Raw genomic sequence first — 14,390 nt, 5'->3', positions numbered from 1 at the left:
CAAGCCTTCTCCTGATTGGCTCTCCCAATAAACCCTTTCCTGATTGGCTGGCTTCTGCGCAGCCTCGCCAAGGCTGCCGTAACTCTTCTGCTGCCTGTGTGGGGCACCACACCCCATCTTTTTAACGGGGATGAAATAACCCCCAGATCCAAACACTTCCAACCTTGGGTGAGAGGGGAGGTCAAAACCCCAGTCCTGGTTTAGTACATGGTCCAGTTCTTTACAAAACTCTAGATCTGAACTTTGGAGATATTCAGAATCCAGATCTGGGATTTTAGGGGCTTGCGTCTGACTCATCTAAGTGTCCCCTGAACAGACCCCTGCTTTTGCCTTTCGCTGCTAAACCCTTGGCGGGACTGAGTGGGCAGCCCAGCCCCTCTGCGAAATGGTATTTCTGTCCCGGTAGCGGTGAGTGGGGTAGGTAACGGTTTCCGGCAATACATTCCCACGCACAGTGCTTTTAGTAATGTACTGTAGATCATCATCATCTTTGTCAGGACCTGGGAATGGCTGAATAGGTGGTGTAGTTCTTCTGGGAACGATACAGACTGGATGCCATTGCTGCCACCGCAAGAAAGGGGAGAGCGAGTCTCCACATCTCTCCCTACTGGCCTTGTGCAGTATTACTGGGTGATGCCGTCCCCCTGCGCCGTTACCTATGAAGGACCTGGTGACTCAGCATTGCACTCAGCTGATCCCACAGTCCCTGCCTACTCGTGTTTTGCTCAGGTTATTTTCGACTGGAGCCAAATCGCACTATCTTGTGGAGTTTATTATTGCAGATGTTCTCCCTGAATCCCCTGCCTTGCGTTCTGCCTAGAGGGGAAGCTTCCTGGCCAGGGGTGTCCTTGGGCGAAGGGGGCAGCCACAAGGGGCACCTCAAAGGCTGATAGATTGCAAGGCCAGAAAGGCCCGTGTGATCCTCTAGTCTGAAGTCCTGTATCACACAGGCTGAAGGACTTCCCCAAAATAAATCCCAGAGCAGACTGTCTACAAAAACACCCCACCTCGATTTAAAAATGGTCAGTGATGGAGACTCCACCACGACCCTTGGTAGAGGGGGAACCTTTCGGGGCTGCCTATTTCACCCCCAACTGCTCCTCAGCTCCTGGTTCTGTTCGCTCCTAGTCAGTGAGAGCCTATGGGAATGAGGTGAGGTGGGGCGCCATTACAAACCCAACACCCACCAGGCCAGCTACCTGATGCAGGTTCTGTCTACATGGCAGGTGGGTAGGCATAGCCGAGCTAGCATTAGCTAGCGTGGGTAATCCTAGGAATGAAGACAGGGGACTGGGATTTGGCAGGGGCCAGCTGCCCAAAGACAAGCTCGCTGGGGAGAGTGGATGCGTACTTGCATTGTTAGCCCCTGCCACCATGTTGACACAGCTATTGTTACCCATGTCAGCTAGATTAAAGCTAGCAGGGGTATGCCTATCTGTGCTGCAAACACCCTACGACTTGCAGTGTAGACATATTCCTACAGACCTGACCCAAAGGCTTTGGGGATCCGTGGGAGTCTTTCCATTCACGCCAGTGAGCTTTGGCTCAGTCCTAAGCATGGGGTCTTCCTGTCCTGAGCCTAGCAGGCACCGTGGTACTGGGGAGTGGCAAACTCTGATGTTTGAATGGTGCCCGATGTATGTCCCAGAATCCTTTGCATTTGGAAACCAAGGGCCTGATCCCCAGTGCAGACAATGGATAGACTCCCATTGGCGTCCAAGAGCTTTAGATCAGGCCCCAGAGGAGCAGAAAAAAGGGCCAAGAAGCAGGGGAGGGAGGTGAGGAAGAGGTCTAGTTGCTGGTGAGTCAAGGGCTGACCCTGAGTAGCAAGGCCTTTAGGCCAGTGTGCCGCACGGTGAGATGGCATCAGCTGTAGGGTGTAGCCCTTAGAGTGGCTGTGGTGTGTTGTGTGTGGTGATTAAACTTTGGAAAGCACATGTCTGAGGAACCCCCACTGTACAGGGTAAAGCACAGAACTCGTCGTCTCCCGTAGAACATAGCCGGTGTATTTACAAAGCACACCCTGTGCCGGCAGGAAGATTTGTAGTAGGAGAGAGATACTGTAACAACCATAACTGAGTCCCATTAAAAGTCTCTTCTTACCAAGCGCCGTCTCCTGGCCTTCCTTTTTTGCGATCCGTGCCTGGGTAACTCAAAGCTTCGGGGAATGGGGATGTCGCACGAAAAACAGGAGCAGCTGTGATGCTATCTTGGGGCACTTAGGACCGTAAGCCACCGTCTTCCCCCCCTGCTTCAGGGAGAGACAGGCTTGCTGATACTTAACTGGGGTCAGCTCCCAGACGCTCCTAGTCTGTTAGCCACTTCCATTTCCTCAGCTTTGCCAGCCATGACTGTGCTTTGCAGTGCTCCCCGATCCCCTCACAAAGTGTCCCCCTATAGTATCCAGCCCCGTCACTGGACACTCACACTAATTACCAGCTTTGCTGTTCCCAGCTTCATTGGTACAACTCAGGATCTGGTCCTTTATAACCACACTGCACAGAGAAAAGGAGGACTTGTGGCACCGTAGAGACTAACAAATTTATTTGAGCATGAGCTTTCGTGAGCTACAGCTCACTTCATCGGATGCATTCAGTGGAAAATACAGTGGAAAATACAGGGAGATTTATATACACAGAGAACATGAAACAATGGGTGTTACCATACACACTGTAAGGAGAGTGATCAGGTAGGGTGAGCTATTACCAGCAGGAGAGCGGTGGGGGGGGGGGAGAACCTCTTGTATTGATAATCAAGGTGGGCCATGTCCAGCAGTTGACAAGAACAGGAACAGTGGCCGGGAAGGGGGGGGCGGAATAAACATGGGGAAATAGTTTTACTTTTTGTAATGACACATCCACTCCCAGGCTTTATTCAAGCCTAAGTTAATTGTATCCAGTTTGCAAATTAATTCCAATTCAGCAGTCCCTTGTTGGAGTCTGTTTTTGAAGTCTTTTTGTTTAAGAATTGCCACTTTTTAGGTCTGTAATCGAGTGAGCAGAGAGATTGAAGTGTTCTCCAACTGTGCCCCTCTGCCATGTACATTGGTCAAACTGGACAGTCTCTACGTAAAAGAATAAATGGACACAAATCAGATGTCAAGAATTATAACATTCAAAAACCAGTCGGAGAACACTTCAATCTCTCTGGTCACTCGATTAGAGACCTAAAAGTGACAAGTCTGCAACAAAAAAACTTCAAAAACAGACTCCAAGGAGAGACTGCTGAATTGGAATTAATTTGCAAACTGGATACAATTAATTTAGGCTTGAATAAAGCCTGGGAGTGGATGTGTCATTACACAAAGTAAAGCTATTTCCCCATGTTTATTCCGCCCCCCCCTTCCCGACCACTGTTCCTCACACGTTGTCAACTGCTGGAAATGGCCCACCTTGATTACCACTACAAAAGGTTCCCTCCCTCCCCACCCCCGGTCCCCCCACTCTCCTGCTGGTAATAGCTTACCTTACCTGATCATTCTCGTTTCAGTGTGTATGGTAACACCCTTGTTTCATGTTCTCTGTATATATAAATCTCCCCACTGTATTTTCCACTGAATGCATCCAATGAAGTGAGCTGTAGCTCATGAAAGCTTATGCTCAAATAAATTTGTTAGTCTCTAAGGTGCCCCAAGTACTCCTGTTCTTTTTGCGGATACAGACTAACGCGGCTGCTACTCTGAAAACTGCACAGAGATTTATAGTGAAACAATCTTACGTGTTTTATCAAAGATTAAGATTTAAGAGACACTGAGCATGGATAATGGAAGCAGAAATGTTATATAGAAAACAAAAAGTATAACACGATTCTTGAAGTTGAAACTTAACTTTATCAGGCTGGAATCCTTGTCTAAAGTAGTTTATCACTTAAAGCAACCACCCAGTAGCACCAGCCCTTGTTGCTGGCTCCACCATCCCTGGATGCAAAAACTGCTGTTGTTTTGGCTCCCTTGGCGATTGGATTAAGGTGTCCCCTTATACTCCCCAAAAGTCATTGTTGCTCTCCCCAGAGTCAGTAAAACCCTCTAATGTCTACTCCATGATGCCTGGTGGCTTCATGTTGACTTCACATCCTCTTGTTGAGGTCGTGTGCAAACGGTCTTCTATTTTGTTGACTTACAAGGTTTCATTTACACGTGACAGAGCCAGGCACGTTTTGTCTCCGGTGTGGGGGAGACGTGTTTGCTGGCTCTGCCTGGGGACGCAGGTTTTAAAGCATTGTGTCTAGTACACAGACCCAGCGTCTGAAATATCATCCGTACATACAGCACGCCGCGATAAGGAGGATCAGCGTGATCCTGGCTTTCATTTCGGATCTCACACAGCATTCTTTACAGATAAATACTGTGACAGGAAAGTGTTGGGTGTGATGAGTTTCTCAGGCCTGCCACAGGCTGCTGATACAGAGCAGCAACCTCTTTGCCAGAGGGCACTAAGGGGTCACAGCAGTGCTTACAAGGGCAATACAGCTCGAGCCTGAAGGAGGGATCTGGCGGCAGTGACAGAAGAGGGAGATGTTAAATGGAGAGCATAAATATCCATGAAACCCTCTGTCTATGTCTGTCTATCACCCTACATGTCTCTGCCTGTGTCTGTGTGTGGGGACCATCTCTTTATCTATTTGTACAGCAATTAGCACCGGAGGTCAGGGCCTTCAGGCAGTACAAATAATACTTAATAAGCTCAGTCTATCACCATGTGATCTCCTATATGGTGCTTCAGGCATCAGCCAGGCTCTGAGGAAAAGCAATAACCATGGTAGTAGAATCCACAAACTTATAAATGAGGCAGAGAATTGCTTGAACTGGCTGGCACTTGGCACCTGCATGAGCAATGAGGTCCTCCCAGAAGATGAGATGAGATGTCTGGAGAAAGTTCAGACATTCAGAGAAGCATTTGGAGCTGTGGAGAAGGCACACAGAGAAAAGCGAATGGAAGCGCAGAATGGGCAGGCAGATTTTATGAGCAGCGCCCAGTCACTGCACCGTTACTTGCTAGAGCTTGGATAGTGCTCTTCTCACCCTGCGCCTCCCCCAACAGGAGCACGGGGGAAAGGGGAGCTCCAGAATGTCTCTCACACCCATTTGGGCACCCCAGGCTCAGGGCTCTGTGTCTAGGGCATGCAGTGAGACTGCTCCTTCTCAGTTCCCCACCCTGGTTTGGGGGGGTGAGGCTCTGGTGTGCACTGATGGGGCCTGTTCTGCATTCCCCAGTGATCTCCGTGCTTGTAGCATTCACAAGGCTCAAACCACTGAGCTATCCCTCCCACACGTTTGCCTGAGTCATGTCCATTCTCAGTCCCCTTACGGACACAATGCTGCTTGCCTGTAATAAGGACCAAGTAGACTCAGCTCCCCTCTGTCTTGGCACACAGGGACTTAGGTGTAGCAATACGCAGTGTTACCGGCCCTCACTTTTAGATACCTAGAAAACCATTGGAAGAACAACGGGACCCCCTAAGCCTGAGTTAGGTGCTTAGGCTCCCTCGTCAGTGAATGAGGAGAGAAAGGCACCTAAGACTGGGGTGCACAAAAGCCAGCCCGCTAGGCAGGGAGCCACCTAGGCCAGCCACTGGGGGATGCTGCCGAGGGAGTGGGGGACAGGGGATTTTAGAGCCATAGGGCTTGCTCAGAGGTATACCCCTGCCCTAGGGATGCTGGTGGGGCACAATGATCCCCATGAGGGGAGCCGCAGAGAGTTTTCCGCCAGCCCAGAGCTCTAACCTGCATGCAGGTGGTTATGATGATTAAACCACAGGTGTTGACACTTCAGTCTAAACCATTTCCAGCCACAAGGGGGCAGCCTTTCCCTGCAATAGAACACTGGGAGCCACTTCATTGTGCAAAGTGCCCCACTTCTCTGAAATTGGCCAACAACGGTCGGTCGCCTTCCTCACTAATCCTTGCCATTGTGCGTCCTCACATTAAAAGAACGCACACAAAAATGCCCTTGACTTTGTGATAACATAAGAAACTATTAATTTTCATCGCGCCTTTGGCCCAGACACTCCAATCAGTGGAAGCGAGGAGCCTAAATACCGCCTGAAATTCTGGGCCTTCCTTCCTACGCGATCTCAGAGCACTTTTATCACAGTACCTGCAAATTACAGGCCACAGCCTCAGCTGGTGCAAATCAGCACCGCTTCGTCGATGGAGCGACACTGGTTTACGCCAACTGAGGATGCGGCCCAGTGTACACACAAAATGCAGCCACTTCTAGGGTGAAGCATAGCTCCCCCTTAACAGTGCACAGCAACAAGACAAAGGACAGGAAGACTACTGCATCCGTTTGAAGCTGCAGGCAGAATTTAGAGCAGCAGAATGTATTTCACCTGGGTGGAATTTGGCCTGGACACCAGGTCTTGCTCCAAAATACAACCCAAGCAGCACCGCGGGGCCATAGGCCTTTGTAATAGAATCATGGAGTTATTTGGATTTGAAAAGGCCAACCAGTAAAACACTGAGGGCCTGATTCCCTCTTTACTGACAATTGTGTAAAACAGGTGTAAATCCTTCTGCTTCCTTGGAGTTACTCCTGATTTTCACCACCTTGAGAAAGAAGAGGATCCACCCCCATCCATCGTGGGGTTGACTCAATGAGGAAGAAAGGCTGGATATGAGGGACCAGATCCACAGTGGGTTATAAATTGGGAACATTCCACCATATTGGAGCTGTAAGAATTTAGGGTAGAATCCCCCAAATACCCACTGAAATGAAGCCACCTCTGGGGTGGAAGGCAGCAACCAGGCGGACAACTGGCTCACTGCCAACCACTGGGAAGTTTTGGACAAGGCCACTGGGGCAAACTCCATGTTTTCACTCTTGGCTACAGATGGGCCAGATCCTCAGCTGGTGTGGATCAGCACAGCTCCATGAATTTCAGTGGAGTCACTCCTGATCTGTAGCAGTGGACATACCATCATTCAGACCCTAGTCCTCTGAGGAGCATAGACCCCAGCCCTAGGTCAGTGGGGGCACAGACCCAGTGGATGCTGCCAGCCCTGGCAGAAACGGGGTCCAAAACAGGCCAAACTGAAGCACAAGCTGCCAGTGGCTGAGACTTCTTAGCACCTGATTAGAGAAAACCCTCTAGAAAAATGGCTTAGGGGTCTATGCATGTAATGGGGGACACAGATTGGAACAGCCTGGAGCTGCATCACCCCAGGTCACTACAGAGGCACAGTTCTTGCCTTGATTTCTGCTCTGCTTCAGGAGGTAGTCAGCAGTAGCAAATTATCACTCCCCACCCCACAGGGCTAGCTCAGCTGTGCTGGCCAGTGAGTGGCAGGGACCACAGCCCCTCTGTAAGCCAGTGTGGCCAGCTCATTGGCCAGTGTGTTAAATAACTCCCAACCGCAGCTGCAGCCAGATCCCTTCTCTCTAAGGGGTGAGATTTATTTCTCTGAATCCATTGTCTCCCATCTGTTCCCTGCAGGACCCTACCTGCTCCCTGCAGGTCTTGCTCCAGAGGAAATGCTTGTTGGCCTTTGAGGTTAGCACTTCAATCTTTGGGTTGTCATCTGGTCTGTGACCTCCTCACGTGGGTGGCAGGTAATTAGTCACAAGGGGGGTAACCCCAGCTCTCTTCAAGGGCCATCCCAGCCTGGGATACTGCCTATTTCCTAGCCCTGCTGTAGCCCCAGGAAGCACGAGGGACTGAAACCCTCTGAGAACAGAGCAGCCTTTCACAACAAGCCACTGCGTTCCCCACGGCTGTCTCCTCTCTGATTCAGGTTAGTCCACCCCGCAGCGGCAAGTGGCTTCTAAGGCTGTAATGGAGTGAGGCGATAAAGAGCTGCCCTGACCTATGTGGCTGAGAGAGGCTCGAGTTGAAGGGAACTGATAAAGGGAAGCCATTCAATTAGCAGCATGGGAATTGGAAACGGGGCAGCTGCCGTGTTTAAAGGATCTGGGCGCTCTGCACAGCTAGCCGTGGGCTCTGCCAGTGTAGGAGCCTCCCAGGGTGATCGGCATTAGAGTCTCATTGTGCTAGATGCTGTACACACAGCAGTGAGAAACCGCCTCTGTCCCAAAGAGCTCCCACTCGATAGAGAAAAGCCAGGGAAAGGAAGGATTATTCTGCCTCTCCTACAGGCAGGAGGAAGTGTCTTAGCCAAGTTCATGCAGAACCTGAACCGAGGTCTGCCGCACAAGGCCTGCTTTGCACACTTAGGAAGCCGGGCCTTTTGGAAATGCACCTGCAGGGGTTGCGTGAATCTGGCCTGCATCCCTGTGCTGTTACGCGTGTGACAACCCCCCTGCTAGCTGGCTTTGAACTGTGGCCCCCCAGCACCGACCTCTGCCTCTTGAGCTCCCCCAGCTGCAGTAGGGTCTGGTCCTCTATGTGGCCCTGAAAAGTGCTGGGGCGGGCAGCGTCTTGCACACCCAGCTAGTGCAGGGGGGATTTTCAGAAGCCCTTGGTAAGTGATGTTGGCCCTGGGTGGGAGCGGTGAGGTGAGTGACTGATTCAGGAGCCCAATTAAGCTGAGCTACGTCACCCCAGCTGGGCTGATGCCATCACGCCCATGCTACGTTGCCCTGTGGGGGTCAGCGGAGCAGCACAGGGTGACGTGGCATGGGTGTGATGGCATCGCTCCTCGTGCCAGCCAAGACGAGCCGTGTATTCCAGGAGCCCGTTCTCCAGAGCAGGGGGAGCCTCAACCCAGGGAGCCCTGCCTCCACCTGCCTGTCCTGACGTGATGATGCTTGCAGCATGCTGTCATGATACTGTGGCAACCTAAGTGCCATTCTAGTTAATATAGGTTTATATTGCTCCACAGTATCTGTCGTGAAGCCATTCTGGCTCAGAGGCAAGCGCACCTAATGTGAGGGGAGATCGTCTGTCTGCCCTCCGGGGTCCATGCGCAGCGGGGGTCCTTTGCACAAATCCCCCCAGTGACACCCACAATCCTGGATCCACAAAGTGTTCTCCACTGGTCATGGGGTCCCTTGGGGGAGGGGTGGGGGGTGGATGCAGGTGTAGGGCCAATGCTCCCTGTCTCCCATGCCCTCTGCTCCTTGAATTTTGGTGATTAGTGAGTGAGCAGCAAATATTTGAGTGTCATCCCCTTTCTGAGCCATGAAGACATGCAGAAAAGGGGGAAAAGTGCTTTGGGCCTGCTCTGTCCTGCTGACTGTTGGAATAGCAGTGTGTTGTGTGCCCTTTTTCTGGCTGGTCTTCCTGGAGGATAACCGCCTACTACTGCTGCCAACTAGTGGAGTCATTCCTTTAGCTCAAGTGGCAAAGCTGAGTGCTTTGGAGCTGGTCCTGGTTTCTGCCCCTGCTGACCTCCCACACTGGCGGGGTGTGTGTGTGTGTGTGTGTGTGTTACAATGCAAAGGTGCTGAGCAGTGTCTCTTTAGGATGAAGGCCTTTCAGATCCTTGCAAACCCACCAGAGGGCAGAGTGTTCTTATGTCTAATCCCCAGCTTCTGCTGTTTAACCCCTGAGCTCTCTGCCTATCCCCCCATCCTTCCTCCCTGCGATCCTTCTTCCCCCCTGACTCTCTCAATTCCTCCCCACCCCATCTGTGCTTCTTTCACTGCTTCTCTCCCCACCTGCACTCTCACTGCTCCCGCACGCTGCAGCTCTGCTTTTCATCCTTCAACCATCCACCGAGCCTTCCCTCTTCCTCTCCCTTCTCCACTCGCTCCCTTTCCTACGTGCTCCTCGTCTCCTTGCCCGCTCACTTCTTCCCTTCCTTCTGCTCCAATCCTGTTTTATTCCCCTTCCCCGTCCCTATGCAGAGGGACTTGGGATACCTGGGTTCTGTTCCCATCTCTGCTACTCTGACCTGGTATTTCCCATCCCACCCACCCTCTTCTTTGTAGGTTGTAAGCTCTTTGGGGTGGGCTTGATCTCTTACTCTGTGTTTGTACAGCACCTCACACAATAATAATACCTCACTATTTTGTAGTGTTTTGCATCAGGTCTCAAACTGGTTTACAAAGGAGGTCAACATCACTATCAACATTTTATAGATGGCGAAACCGAGGCACAGAATGGTGAAGACTTGTCCAAGGGCACACAGTGACCAAGCAAGCAATAGAACCCAGGTCTTCTCAATCCCAGTTCAGTGCTCTGCCCACTAAGAAACACTACCTCCAGGATCTCAGAAGTTGTTAGCTACTACCCTAACATAACTGATACTAATCCATGTTCTTGGTTCATTTAATTAGGGGGTTGTAATAAGGGTGTAAACTCACAAGAGTGCTGGTAAGAGATGGATCTTTATTGCAAGGCCCCAGATCTTGCAGGGATTAGGAGTGTCCACTCACTCCAGTGGCTTCTGTTACAAGGACCATTTGCGAAAACTTGGCTTTGGATGCATGTTTGGCTTTTTAAATACCTCAGAGGGATTGGATCCAGGGTTTCCAACCAGCCTCTTATAAGGATAAGGACTCTGTGCGAAACTTGGATATGGAGCTGAATTTGGATTTCCATCATCACAAAATTCAGATCCTGCCTCAGATCCCCAGCTGGTATAGATTGGTGTGTCCCCATTGAGCTGAGACGCTGGCCCACAGCTTCATAGATATTCAGTGTTGAAGCTGTTTCATAGTGTGGCCAACTCTCCTGACTTTCTGGAGAGTCTTGTCATACTTGGTGTGTTTAGTCAAACCCCAGCTCCCGGAGACGTGATTGTGTGAAAATCTTGGCTTTTGTTAAAAGACAAAAGTACGTATCTAGCTCTCATGGAAAATACCCTAGTAATGTGATCGGAGTGTGACCTAAAGGCTCAGAACCCAGAAGGCAAAGAAAAAAGAACACTACATTTCTTCTTTTTAAGCCAAACTGTCTTAAAAATCAAGACTCTTGTGATTTTTTTTTTTTAATTATTATTATCTTTGGTGATCTGGCATAAGAACGGCCACCCTGGGTCTGACCAAAGATCTGTCTAGCCCAGTATCCTGTCTTCCAACAGCGGCCAATGGCAGGCATGATATTTGAATTTGTGGGGACGGTGATACTGGGTATTTAGCTCTCAGGGGCTATTAATTTATGGTATAATGCTTACTCTCCGAGGAAGTATCCTTGTCAAGTGGGACAAATGCTCTGGGCTTATCAATAGGAGGCTGTAGGAGCCACTTCTTACGGAAGATAAAGGGCATTTCCACCAGTCCTGAAGGCGTTCCCTGGGTTTCTGCCCCCCATGCTTGCAGTCCACCCTCCTCTTTTTGCCCCTCCAAAAGCAGGCACGCAACTCATCCTCCTGGGGTGCTGTCTGGGGAGGGAGAGCCTCTGCCAGCCCCTTCCTGTTCAATTGAATGGGAGCTTCCAGGATGCAGCTGAAGTGGCTGAATTGAAGGAAGTGAGAGAAGGGTCCCAAGGGGGAGTCACAACAAGGCTGGTGGAAAGCTAAATTCAGGTGTGTGAGAAAGAGAGAGAGGGCTCAGGATGAGCTGTCCCCAAGCTCCAAAATGTGTCTATCCTGGCTGTTCCTTCAGTTTGGGAAGCATCCAGCTCATAATGGATGCTACTGCTACCACTAATTATACCTGGTTCTTATCTAGTGCTCTTTGTCAGTAGATCTCAACGTGCTTTACAAAGGAGGTCAGTCCCTTTTAACAGGTGGGGAAACTGAAGCAGGGTGAGGGAATACGACTTGCCCAAGGTCCCCCTGCAGAGCTGGGAATAGAACCCGGGTCTCTGCTTTATCCAAAGTCCATTCTCTAAATTGTCTGCCTCCATAATTCTCTGTACCCTGCAGGCTTCACCAGGTACACCCGTCACAACAACAATATCAATGCCCCTCTGCTATGCGGTAGCAGATATCCGGGTCCTCCAGCTCAGTTTCCTGTTGGAGAAGAAATCAATGATATGGAGCCAGGGTATTTTCTTAGTGGAGCTTGTTTATTTACGCTATATACACCAGTCCTGGAACAGAGATGGTCACAAGCAGCATGTAAGCAATCTCTTCTTTCAAGACTCTCAGCCCAAACACTGATGCCCAGTTCCCAGGGACAACTCAGTCCTGAGAACTGACTCTAGTTAGAGAGATTCAGGCAGAAAGCAAACTTTCCTACAACGTCCAACGGCTGCCGTGAGGCAAACCTGCGTGACAAAAACAAATAGCAAAAGAGCATGTCTTCAAAGACTGTACACTTGCTCCTACACTGAGATGGGGGAAGAAACTCTGTGTAAGACTGTGTAACAGGGACCCCTGGTGACTCCTGCAAGAACAGTTATTTCCCTTAAAGCAGAATAATCCATCCCACTGCAACTGCGTTCAGAAGCATGTAAATAAATCATCTGGAATTTAAACAGGACAGTGGGGTTAATACACCTCTCCTACTCTATGGGATCTTTAATGACCAAGTGGGCCAGACCTCAGTTTCACATCTCATCTGAAAGATGGGTGAGACACCTTCCTTCATCCTTCTGATGAAGATAAACTGAGTTCTCTGCAGGTAAGGGCACCTCTTGGGGGAGACCATATATGCTGTCTTTCTGCATGTACATTAAAGATCTGATGGCATTTTTGGACAGAGTACAGGCTGGCACAGGTGTCCTTAGCCAAAAGTTCCCTCCCTCCTCCTGATGTGAGCTAGTCTTCTGGCGGGCTGCTTCCCTGCACCCCATAGGAGGCTGCAATCCAATAGTGCCCCATGAGTATGGGTTCCTCAGTGCATTAAGATCTCTTGGGAAGACAGGCACTACATAAATGTAAAATATTGTCATTTTGGGTCCCATCCCACAGCTTTCACTCCTACTTCATTCTGGCCAACCGTCCATTAAGGATGGCAGGGTATAGCCTGTTCGGACAGATTTATTATGCATAGAAAGGGGAGAGTTTGTTTTCCATAGCAGCTTTCCCAGTCAAAGCATCCCAGGGCCTGATCCTCAGCTGGTATAAATCAGGGTAGCTCCACTGACTGCTCCAATGTGATGCTGATTTACACCAACTGAGGATCTGGCCCCCAAAGGGCAGTAAATGAACCATAGATGGGGGGGGGTACTTTGGGTGTAGTACTACCATTGATTTTTTTTATATATATACCTGATACATAATTGAACATCTTTCTCTCAGGCCTAAGGGCCAAATTACATTCATCCTTCTGTGGATACGCAAAGCGGGGTGCCAGGTACCTCCAACCCCATGCAGGAGGTAGCTGTACTTGGGCTGTGGATGCTAAAAAGAGCAAAGGAGGGAGGGGCCAGCACTGCCAGGGAGGTGTATTTGGGACCAGGGACTGGCCACCACCACCCCACACACCCACCAGCCAGGGGCCTCAGTGGAACAGGAAGTGAGTGTAAATTGCCCCTTTCCCTCACTTTGTATTAAGTGCTGTCTGCATGGCATATTACCCCCTTCCTTCTCGGCTCCTACACGATGACCCCCTGGCTGGGTTCTCAGGAGGAATTGAACCGAGGAGTTTTGGAGATAAAAGTACCATCTGCACCATTCATCGCTTCCCTGCAGAGACAGCAGAGCCAGGTGGACCATTCTGGATCTCCCCTCTGGCTGTGGGCTGGATCCCAGAGCCTAGTATGCTTAAGGGAAAGACTTCGCTCCCTGAGCTCTGGGGTTACCCATAGCCCTGCCCTAGAGAGCCTCCAGCAAGCCCCGGCCTCCCACTCAGCCCAAACTGCCAGCAGGCTATGGTGGGGATCCTACAGACCTGGCTGCCCAATCCTAAAGACCCAGAGATGACTATGTAGGTAAACAGGGCACCAGTAAGCTGCTGATTTATATGGGTCGATTTGCAGAGGGGCTGAGCGCTCACAGTGCCGGTCAGGTCATGAGCAAATTGCTCACCCAGGACCTTGGGCACCGGCCTTGGCAAAGGAGTTGTCCCTTATTCGTTTCCCAAAAGGTGCTGGGGCTCCTTAGCTTCTCCCTGGACAGTCACTAGAAACCACCCAAAGGAAGGTTTTGATGTGAGGCCTCATCCAACATCTGGCAGTCCAGCTTTCCCCGGGGGAGCATTTTCAGCCTAAAGTGCCTGGTGTTGGATTTCCCATGAGGGGGATCCCCCACCCGCAATTCTGGCAGGGGGTCAGCCCAGGCACGTTCTGAACCCTCCTCAAATTTCCCCTGGCCTGTCCCGACATCTTGAAAAATACCCTGGGAGGGATAAAGAGCCCTTTGCCTGGCAGGGCGCAGCGAGCCGGGAGGGAGGGCGTGCCAACGGACATGGGCTGGCTCATCCCAGGCCAGCACTCCAGGGCATTAGGGAGAGCAGGAGACTATCTGCTGACTGTCTCCTGAGAAGGTCACATTGGGCTGCGTGGATTTACACCGGCTGAGGATCTAGCCCATTCTAGCTGCTCCTGGCATCTGTTAGTCTGGCTGTGGATGGAGCTGGCCTGGCAAAGTCGGTGGGTCTGTTTTTAACTCCAGCCTCTGATCTCCCTGGGCCGGTGCCTCCAGAGATCTCCCCTGCCTT

This window comes from Lepidochelys olivacea (assembly GCF_965140295.1).
Source record: "Lepidochelys olivacea isolate rLepOli2 genome assembly, chromosome: 21".
Classification (NCBI taxonomy): Eukaryota; Metazoa; Chordata; order Testudines; family Cheloniidae; genus Lepidochelys; species Lepidochelys olivacea.
Note: the sequence above shows the minus strand (reverse complement) of the source record.